The sequence below is a fragment of the Rutidosis leptorrhynchoides genome, chromosome 11 (assembly GCF_046630445.1).
Source record: "Rutidosis leptorrhynchoides isolate AG116_Rl617_1_P2 chromosome 11, CSIRO_AGI_Rlap_v1, whole genome shotgun sequence".
NCBI classification, from domain to species: Eukaryota; Viridiplantae; Streptophyta; class Magnoliopsida; order Asterales; family Asteraceae; genus Rutidosis; species Rutidosis leptorrhynchoides.
In genome coordinates this window covers 407344029-407355524 of record NC_092343.1, presented here as the reverse complement: position 1 = coordinate 407355524, position 11496 = coordinate 407344029, and the positions used below count along the sequence as shown (strand labels likewise).

The 11496-nt window shown below is 37.4% G+C and overlaps 1 pseudogene; it reads right to left on the bottom strand.

Annotated features, from left to right (window-relative positions):
- Nucleotides 1–6248: 6248 nt before the first annotated feature.
- Nucleotides 6249–9562, bottom strand: LOC139876460 (uncharacterized; annotated as a pseudogene).
- Between the last annotated feature and the right edge of the window lie 1934 nt (nt 9563–11496).

Sequence of the window (11496 nt, the reverse complement as noted above, 5' to 3'; positions counted from 1 at the left end):
TGCCCCTTCGTGTTCGAGCTTTAAACATCACCATTCACAACAACCTCAATAGTCAAATTCGTGTAGCCCAAGATGAGGCCCTCAAGGATGAAAACCTTTCACACGAGCTCTTGAACATTCTCGTCTCTCGATTCGAAACTAAGGAAACCGGACTCCGATATTTCGCCGGAAGGATTTGGGTGCCTAGTTATGGGGACCTACGAAGCCTTATTTTAGATGAAGCCCATAAGTCACGATACTCGATTCACCCCGGTGCCAATAAGATGTACCACGACCTTAAACAACTATATTGGTGGCCGAACATCAAAAGGGACGTAGCTACTTATGTTTCCAAGTGTTTGACATGTTCCAAAGTCAAAGCCGAACACCAAAGACCGTCCGGACTACTTCAACAACCCGAGATCCCGCAATGGAAGTGGGAAAGAATAACGATGGATTTTATCACCAAACTACCAAAAACGACGGGCGGTTATGATACCATTTGGGTTATTGTTGACCGTCTCACCAAATCCGCACACTTTCTTGCCATGAAGGAGACCGACAAAATGGAGAAACTTGCGCAACTTTACATTAAAGAAATCGTAGCCCGACACGGTGTACCTTTATCGATTATCTCCGACCGAGATGGCCGTTTTGTTTCTAGATTTTGGCGTACCTTGCAAGAAGCGTTGGGAACGCGTTTAGACATGAGCACCGCATATCATTCTCAAACCGATGGACAAAGCGAACGTACAATTCAAACCTTGGAGGACATGTTACGAGCTTGCGTGGTTGATTTTGGAAAAGCTTGGGACAAGCACTTACCTCTCGCCGAGTTCTCTTACAACAATAGTTATCACGCGAGTATTAAAGCCGCACCTTTTGAAGCGCTATACGGCCGAAAATGTCGTTCACCTCTTTGTTGGGCCGAGGTAGGCGACGTGCAAATCACCGGACCCGAACTCATTCACGAAACCACCGAGAAAATCGTTCAAATCCGAGATAGGCTTAGGACGGCCCGAAGTCGTCAAAAGAGCTATACCGACAAACGACGCAACGATCTTGAATTTCAAGTCGGTGACCGAGTAATGTTAAAAGTCGCACCTTGGAAGGGTGTAATCCGTTTTGGGAAACGCAGGAAGCTAAATCCGCGGTATATTGGTCCTTTCGAAATCTTGGAGCGTATTGGAACCGTTGCTTATCGTTTAGATCTTCCGCCTCAACTGAGTTCCGTTCATCCTACCTTCCATGTATCTAACTTGAAAAAGTGTCTTGCCGAACCCGATATCGTCATCCCTCTCGAGGAACTTACTATTGATGACAAATTTCATTTTGTGGAGGAACCGGTTGAAATTGTGGACATCTCCGTCAAGACATTGAAACAAAGCCGAATCCCGATTGTTAAAGTCCGTTGGAACGCCAAAAGGGGACCCGAGTTTACTTGGGAAAGACAAGATCAAATGCAAAGGAAGTATCCTCATCTATTCGTGAATTCGGAAACGCAAGATCTCGAGGAAGAAACAACGACTACTACGCCTACTTAAATTTCGGGACGAAATTTCTTTTAAGGAGTAGGTAATGTAACATCCCGCCTTTTTCCATTTACTTTTCCGTTATACTAATATAAAGTCCGTTATATGTTTATAACATCTCCCGTTGATACGCGTTTTAAATTATCTCGTTTAGGTAATTCACGCACCCGAACGAAAGTTGAGGGACTAAACTTGACAAGGGATCAAACCCTTGACTAGGTCAAAGGGTCAAACCCCTTTCACCCATTCATTATCATCTCCATCTCTCTCTCTTTCTCTCTAGCAAGAACACACACCCAATTTCCAAATTCATTCAATCATCATCTAAATTCAATCTAGGAGGCTTACAACAAAATAAATTACATATTCGTGATCCTCTCTTCATCCTCTTCATTTTGGTACCAACTTCATCTCGTTTGGGTAACATTTCTAAAACTCTAGATTTCTCTAAATTCGTGTTTTTGACTTGAAATGGTGTTAGTTAGTGTCTATGGCTCATTGTGATGTTGTGTATGTAATTTGTATGCTCGATCTCGTTGTTTTAGTATAACTAGCATGAACTTGACTTTTGGTGTGTTGTTCTTGAATTTTGGATGATCATATGTTGTCAGATGTTAAAAGTTCATGTTCTAATTGTGTTCCTAGTATCACTAGCTTCAATTTGATGTGTAGGTTGATTAAGAAAACTTCAAAAGCATGATTATTGATTTTGAGATGTTTGACTAGGGTTTGATGGTTCTTGACATGAATTTTTGGATGCTTGAATGCCATGGAATGTTAATTGTTAGTGTTTAGTTGTAACGTATGCCTCATTACCTTCAAAACGGCATATCATATGTGAGAATTGGATTCCCGAAACTCAAAATGCATTTGATGAACTTGAAAATTTGAAAATAGACTTTTATTGATCACTTGACGAGAAATCGATTGTTGAAAATGATGTTTTTGATTGATGATACATGTTTAGTTGTGTTCCTTGTCAAAAGAGCTTTCCAACGGTATAAGATACGCCTTCTAGTTGTTTACGGTTTGCGTTTTATGGTTGTTTGAAGTTTTGACCAAGACTTGAACATTTGAAACTGACCAGGTACCAGGCCACGCCTAATGTCGCGGCGCGACACCTCTGGCCGCGGCGCGGCATATGCCGTGGTCAGGTTCTGACCTCCATGTCCAAAATACGAAAAATGTTTGGCATACTACGGACCTCCGATTCACATGAAACTTGTTCTAACATGCTCATATATGATTAAAAACCTCAGAAAAATAGTTCGGGACCCGACCCGAACGTGTTGACTTTCGTTGACTTTGACCGACCAAAGTTTGACTTTTTGTCAAACTTAACCAAATACTTATGCAACCTTTCTAACATGATTATTTACTTGTATCTTGCATGAAACTTGACTAGTTGATTCACATGTTAATATAATCGAGTCGTAACGAGCCATGGGACTAATTGAACATCTTTGACCGTTTGTGTTTACCGTTATTGATATAACCTATATGTTTAGGTCAAGACTAGCCTTGTCTTTGCACGCGTTACTTGTCGAAGTACTTACTTACTCTTGCAATCAAAGGTGAGATCATAGTCCCACTTTTACTCTTTTTGAACTTATATTTGGGATGAGAAAACATAAACGATTCTTTTGAACTAAGTGAACACAAGAACGGGAAAACAAACATTCTACATACGAGTTTAGAACAAAAATCCTCAATTCGATTATCATTAGTTACACTTGCCGGGTGTAAGCGAGAACTTATGTTATATGGCCATATGGGTTGACAACCCTCATCTTTGACGGTTCGCTACCGTCTACGGATGAAATATATTTTCGAGAATCAGTGTTTGTTCTAGCACTATGGATGGGGTATACAATGGATGGAATGTTAAGCTTTGATAATTGGGTGCTCGTGAATATTAACTTTTAGAATGTATTACTATTATTTCAACTTTGCAAACCTTGTGGTTCGACTTACTTTACTTTTACTTACATACTTACCTAAACCTATGATTTCACCAACGTTTTCGTTGACAGATTTTCTATGTTTTTCTCAGGTCTTGCACGATATGTGATACATGCTTCCGCTCATTATTTGATACTTGCATTGGATGTCGAGTATACATGTTTTTCATGGAGCGTCTTATGACTTTACTTTAAACCGTGTCGCCTAGATTTTCTTTGTACTTATAACCTTGTAACTTAACTTTTGGTTGAACAATTCTTTTAAACTTTGGAAACAATCTTTATGTTGAAATGAAGGCGACATATTTTGGTCAAACGTTGTCATAAAGACTTATGACCAGGTAATAGGACCCATGTAGACGACGCCGTCACTTGACGATTTGTCGGGGTCGCTACATCACATCCACTTCATGTGGATACCATGCAACTTTGTGCTATAAAACTGGAAACCAGTCTGCAGAATAACTTCTTTTCAGGCAAGTGTTAAGTCCGGTAGTACGCTGCTTTCAACCGGTGTACCCTGGGAACGGACGACGAATCTGTTTAAGGGAATTGTGTCAAACACAAACCCGGTTCAACCTTTATATTCGGTTTGATCGATTTATATTTGCAGTTTTTATGACGCATGTTGTTCATATGAATTTTATGTTTATTGTAATATCTGTATTATCAGTTTCGTATGCATATGTTCTTACAATGTTACCTGAGATTAAATTATTACCTATTGTGATATTTGTAAGTAGTGTAAAATTAAACATTGTTTTCTGCAACAGTCCTCCAAATCTGTTATCACCAAAATCCAAATAATTCAAGTTGGTACAGTTGGTTAAAGATGATGCAAAGTCTAGATCATCGTATTTTGCAAACCCGAGTTTGCTACGACCAATTGCAAACCAATCTAATGTTTGCAGTTGGTAAAATTTTGGTACGGTTCCGGTAAAAGCTTTATCATCTAGTGCCAGATGTTCAAGATTGGTGGCGTTAGACAACGAAACAGGAATGGTTCCGGAAAAATTGTTTACGGGAAGGTTTAAATATGTTAATCGAGGAAATTTTAGTGCGAAATCGGCTGGTAAAGTGCCCGAAAGATGATTATCGAGTAACTCAATGAGCATTAAAGATGAAAGATTGAAAAACGAAGGAGGTAAAACACCCGAAAGATGATTAACACCAAAATCGAAATAAAAGAAATTGGATAACTGGGAAAAAGTATCAGGAATGTTACCATGGAAACTGTTGTAAAGGGCATCAATGAACACAAGTGAAGTAAGGTTTCCAACAAACTTTGGTATTTCGCCAGATAGATTATTTTTTCGAAGGTTCATGATTTTAAGGTTCATGATTTGAAGGTTAGTTATTTGAAGGTTATTTTTTCTTTAGGTATAGGACCGGTGAAATTGTTACCGCGCAAATGAAGTTGTACAAGATTTAAACAGTGTGACATATTAAAAGGGATTTCTCCTGATAAAGAATTGTTTGTAACTGATAACCACTTTAATTTTGATAACTTGCCAATCTCTTGTGGTAAATTACCTGTTAAATGATTGTTATAGAAAAAAATATTTCAAGAAATGACAGGTTACCGACTTCATGTGCTATCGAGCCAACGAAGCCACCAGACTGCAGACTCGCTTGTGTTTACGACCACATAAGACACCGGTCCAGATACAGTAGTGCACCGAGTCGTTCCAAGAGGTAGTCATGATTTGATATGGGTCGGACAATATATGAGCCTTAACCGAGAGTAAGGCCAAGTGATCGGTCTCTATTTCATCTGGTGTAAAAGGGAGCAAGGGCAAGGCATACATAATATGGTGGTCAACCATACCTTTTTCATTTGATTCAGTGCAATTAATATAGTCTTAGTATTGTGTAAGACAACAAAACATGATCACTTATATATAGTACTACTCAGTATAACTTATTAGGATTATATTATATGGGAAGACTCTATTAACATATGTCTACATCGAAAATTACCTTGTTAAACACGTACCTTGTACCAAGACTTATCAAACAGCCATTTCGACCTGAAAACAGGGTTAAGGTCCAGGGTCCAGCCCGTTTCAGTTCCCTGGAAAAAATAGTTTGCCGGGTTCACCACCTCATTGACAGGGGTAATGTCGTTGGATGATATTGACTCGTGGGTGAAGGGATCATATGTGACCGAAAGTGGGACTGAGTAGGTCACTTGTAAAGGAACAGAATGTTGCTAAAAGTTCATCAAGAACAGTTTTTTTTTTTTTTTTTTTTTTTTGGGTGCAGCCATACCTTTTAAAGAACTTTAATGTAAGGTGCAAAAACAAACTCTGCCTTATTACTCATTTCACCATGATCTGAGGATCGAGTTTAACACATGTAACAAACTCTGCCTTATGTGTCTACTTGGAAGGAATGGGAAATCGTATAAACTTCTTTGTTGTCAACCGTATTGATTGGTATAACTTGAGTTCATTCTTAAACTTTTTTTTTAATGTGATGATCTGGATATATGTCACACAAGTCTATTAACTATTAAATTTTGTCCTTTCACTGTATAGCGCGTGAAATAGGCTATTCAGTGTTCTTCACCATAGCTGATGCAAACTACACTACGGAGTAATATACATGAAATCAAATTTACAACCTTTTTACAATACACATATTCTTCTATTTTTTTAAAAGTGATGCATTATTATGAATATGATACGATATTTTTATAACTAAAAGGTTTGACAAATGACTTGGCTACACCTTATTATGCTATAATAATTCAGATGACTTGTACTTAATGTGTCTTTATGCCAAGTTACTCCTACTATCAAGGAAAGTTTTCTTAACAAACTGCAGTTGATTAAATGCATCGTTGATGTCCATCCGATCTGTTGGCGATTCCATTGAGCAATTAATCCCAATTTCATAAACTGCAGTCAGGCACTCCTTGATGGACTTATACGTTCTCAGGTGGATGAGATCAGTTATCTCCATAACTCGGTCAGGTATAGCCATCTTCACAAAACCATGAAGACTCAGACCGTCGCTGAACATTTCATGAGTAGGGTGCTTTCCTGTAAATATCTCTAGTATGAGGATCCCAAAACTGTAAATATCACCGTATGTTGAAGGTCGACTACCCATTCCATATTCTGTATTTATAAACAAACACACTCGTAAAATATAAACCATCACAAGATAGCAAGGAAGTGTTGGAAACGGCTACAGATGACTCGGCCGCGTACTTAGAGTGTGGGGTTAGGGAAAACCTTATAACTATACTGTCTATACACACTTGTAAAATAAAAACCTACATGATTTTTTTGGGAAAATAACCATCACCAAGGTGGCCTAGTTGTAAGGCGTAAAAAAAGGTCTGGGTTCTAAAAAATAACGCTTTATTAGTGTTTACCCCTGCTGATAATGAAAAATTTGTTAAAATTTTACACCCGCCCCACATCTGTATCCGGGTTCAAGTTTCACCACTGGCTACGGGAAGGGCAAAAACAGTCAACAGAGCCGCTGTTAAAATGTATAATCAGAGTAATATAAATAGTTTAAAAAGAATCATCTTTTTGTAGAATAAGTAACTGTGAACAAATTACCAGGAGCAGCATAACCAACCGTGCCTTTTACACCAGTCGGATTTGTGTGGCTTGATGTTGAATCAGGTGCGGTATATTGAAAAAATCTTGCTAAGCCGAAATCACCAAGATGAGCAACCAAATCGACATCTAAAAGAACGTTGCTAGGTTTGATGTCACAATGAACCAATGGTGAACCACACTGGCAATGAATATAAACTAGTGCGCTAGCCACATCGATCACAACGTTCAGCCTCTGAATGAAGTTTAAAGACCTTGTTTCCTCCTCGATATCTTGATTAACCGCCCGATTCTGATGTAACCAATCATCTAAACTGCCATTGACCATATAAGCGTAGATAAGAGCCTTGAAGTCATTTCCATTATACTCAACACCTGAAAAAGAAGTTATGACTTTCACAAGATTTCGGTGTCGAATATTCTCAGAGCTTCACATTCTGCTACGAACGTCTTATCAGCACCACGAACCGCAAGTTTTAGTACCTTCACAGCAATAGTTTCCGGTCCATTTATTTGGTTCAAAATCGCCTTATAGACGAAACTGAACTTTCCATAACCGATCAAGTTTGCCGAAGAAAACCCATCTGTTGCTTCATGTAATACTCTATAAGAAATTCGTGGGAATTTTTCATTGTCCAAATTAGTCCCCGAGGAAACCTTCTTACTATATCTTCGTTTCCAAATTAAGTAAGAAACCAGAGCCACAACTAGTACGAAAATCGCGCCAAGTGCTGAAAAAATGATTATCATGGTACGAGAAATTTTGTTTTTCTTGGATGATTCTTGATCAATCGGACACTCGGGCAACTGATATTCTGAAAGTCCACCGCAGAGTTTAGCATTTCCATTAATGGAAACTTTGGTTACATTTCTAAAAGCTCCTTTATCAGGCAACTTTCCCTCAAAATCATTGAAAGACAAGTTCAAACTGTCGAAGAACACGAAATCTCCTAGGAAATCGGGGATAGTCCCGGTTAAGTTGTTTCTTGAAAGATCGAGAACTTGTAGCCCTCTCAATGAGCTAAACGTGGACGGAATTTCACCTTCAAAGACGTTCCCCGAAATGGATAGTTCAACCAAACTTGTGCAAGCTCCAAGGCTAGATGGAATTGCCCCTGACAACCTGTTATTCGAAATGTTAAGAAAACCCGAATTTCGCAACTTTCCTACATCGGAAGGAAGAGGACCCACAAAATGGTTGTCAGAAAGGTCTAATGCTATTAAGGAAGAAAGACCAAAAATTTCCTCAGGTGTGAACCCACTGAGATTATTCCTATGAAGATCCAACCCATGTAAGCCATTACAGTTGGATAAACTTGATGGTACCGATCCCACCAAATTATTAATATCTAACCAGAGCACGCTTAACTGGGTAATATTTCCTAATGACGAGGGTATAGAGCCTGATAATAAGTTTCCCCAAAGAGACAATTCACCGACGTTTACTAGATTCCCAATTGAATCTGGAATTGTACCAGTGAATCGGTTTGAGAACATAAACAATCTAGTTATCTTAACTAGTAGTCCGATCTCGTAAGGGATACTTCCAGACATTAAATTTCCTCCTATTGTGAGTTCCGTCAGTTGAGTGAAGTTAAACATCGATTTTGGCAAAACTCCTCCGAGATTATTATAACCGAAACCTAAAATACTTAAGTTGGTACAGTTAGCCAAAGACGATAAAAAGCTCAAGTCACCGAATTTCCCATTTCCAAGATGATTCTTATCAATTGTAAACCACGTCAACCTTGTTAGCCGATCGAAACTTGGTACACTTCCAGTAAACTCATTTCCGTAGAGTGCTAGCTCTTCAAGATTCAAGGCATTATTTAACGAAACTGGAATATGTCCAGTGAACTTATTTATTGGAAGGTTTAAGCTTACGAGTCTAGGAAATATTTGTGCAATGTCTTGTGGCAACTTCCCACCAATTTGATTGTTGGGAAAATGTATTTCCTTCAAGGATGAAATATTGAAAAACGAAGGAGGTAAAACGCCCGAAAGATTATTACTTCCGAACCCGAAATACCACAAATTAGACAACTGGCCTAGAGTATCTGGAACACTTCCATGAAAATTATTATCTAAACCAGATATAGCCTCAAGGGACGTAAAGTTTCCAATAAACTTGGGTATTTCTCCTGTTAGATTATTCGATTCGACATTGATAAACTGTAGCTTACGCAACGATTCAAATTCATTTAGAAAAGTACCTACGAAATGGTTCCTACCAAGATCAAGTTCTACAAGATTTAGACACTGAGATATATTCGAAGGAATTTCACCTGATAAAAGATTAGTCGAAACTCCTAGAGTTCTTAATCTCGATAACTTTCCAACTTCTTGTGGGACCTTGCCTGTAAAACTATTGTTGAATAGCACAAGGACTCTAAGAAACGACAGGTTACCAACTGCAGGTTGCAGAAATGGGTCGAATCGTTCCATGTAGCCATTATCTGATATGGGTCTGATCTTATCTGCGCTTTGACCGATAACAAGGCCAAATGATCGGTTTCGGTTCCAGCATCAACAGAAGAAACTGAAAGGACAAAACAAACCAAAACGAAATAAGATACGACAACATGCTTATTATGTAGTGAACACTGTTTTCTCCTTGATGCAATCATCTTAAAGAAACTTGATTTTGTATAATACAATGAAAAAAAAAAACTGTTTGGAGTGTAACAAGGGATGTTTTATGGTGAGCAACACAAGAATATGTAATGAAGAAAAAGGATCGTTGCACACCTATAAATATGAATATGAACTTGCACCACAAAAATAAAGATAAGGCAAGATGAATATAATCCTACTAAAAACTAATTGTAATTTTCTTATTTTATTTATCAAAAAGGCTACGGCCTAATTGTAATTTTCTTATTTTAATTATCAAAACATAACTCATGGTTAAAAACTAATCCTACTCCATATATATATATATATATATATATATATATATATATATATATATATATATATATATATATATATATATAGGCAGGATCAATGGGGAAGTAACTGTAACGGCCGGTCAAAATCCCTTTTGACGCAGCACGTTATTCACCGGTTTCATCGCGAGGTTTTGACCTCTATGTGATACGTTTTGTAACATTGCATTCGTTTGAAAAGTTATTTCATAAATGAATATATAAATTCCAGGTTTTTAACATCTGATGATTCCTACGTATAGATAATCACAATTTAAATGGTTTACAATAATACATCTGTTGACAATACAGTCAAAATAAGGTACATGGTGAATGCAAGTTTCTTGTATATAGCATGTATGACTCCAAGCACATATCTTGTATCACGTATAAGCAAACAGCGGAAGACTTCTAGAAACCTGAGAATAAACATGCTTCAAGTGTCAACACAAAGGTTGGTGAGTTCATAGTTTTAATATTACACATAATCAGTATATCAATGTGGATTACAAAAGTTCAGTTGTTTCATTCAAAACGTTTATCAATATGTTTTAAATAAAAGGTGGACCACAAGATTTCAGTTGTTTCATCTGAAACATTTATCAATCGGTTCTACAAAGTTGAGCACCCTGGTAACTAAACTTTAACGTTTATATAATTTGTACCCTTTGTATAATCATCTTAAAAATACACGCAAACCAACGTGTACGCTTCTCAAATAGCATATGTCCGCTAAAAGGCTAGCGCTACTAGCTCGGACGGGGATGTCAAGCCCTATGGATCCATATACAACTACTCGCGCCCACCAGTTCTTATAACCGGCAGTTACTAGTTACCAAAGTTAAGGGATTTTCGGTTTAAACTCAGTGTAGAATTTAGTATGTACTTGTGTCCATTTCGTAAAACAGTTTATAAAACAGCGCATGTATTCTCAGCCCAAAAATATATGTAAAAAGGGATCAAATGAACTCACCTTAGCAGCATATAAAGTCGTTCACCAAAATGTGATCGAAACTCGGATTATCAAATAACCGTAGATCTCAACCTAGAGAACATATGTTGGTCAATAAATTTCTATCAAGCTAGGTCAGGTCATAGTGTATCACAATCCTAATGCTGGAGATCGACATACAATAGTTATCCACAGTCATTTCAAAAAGTCAATTTTGTCAATTTTGACAGTTGCTTAACAAAACGAGACGTGTTTTATATAAGAATTCATTTATTCGACTGGTAATATTCAAAAATCCAATTTATTAATCTTTCAAACAAGTTATTTAAATATCAATTGCAGATTCAAGAGCAATTCCAATTAATGTCAATCATAATTCAGTTGATCATATCTTTTAATCCGTTCATCGAAACTATTCGATATCTAAATGAAAAGTTATTGATTTTTTGCTAGCTTTCCAAAAACATGCATATCATATACCTTTTTCCAGTAATATATGTATTTAATTCGTGATTCATTATAAACTGTTTAGCAACGAAATTTAGCATACAAGCATGTATAAATATA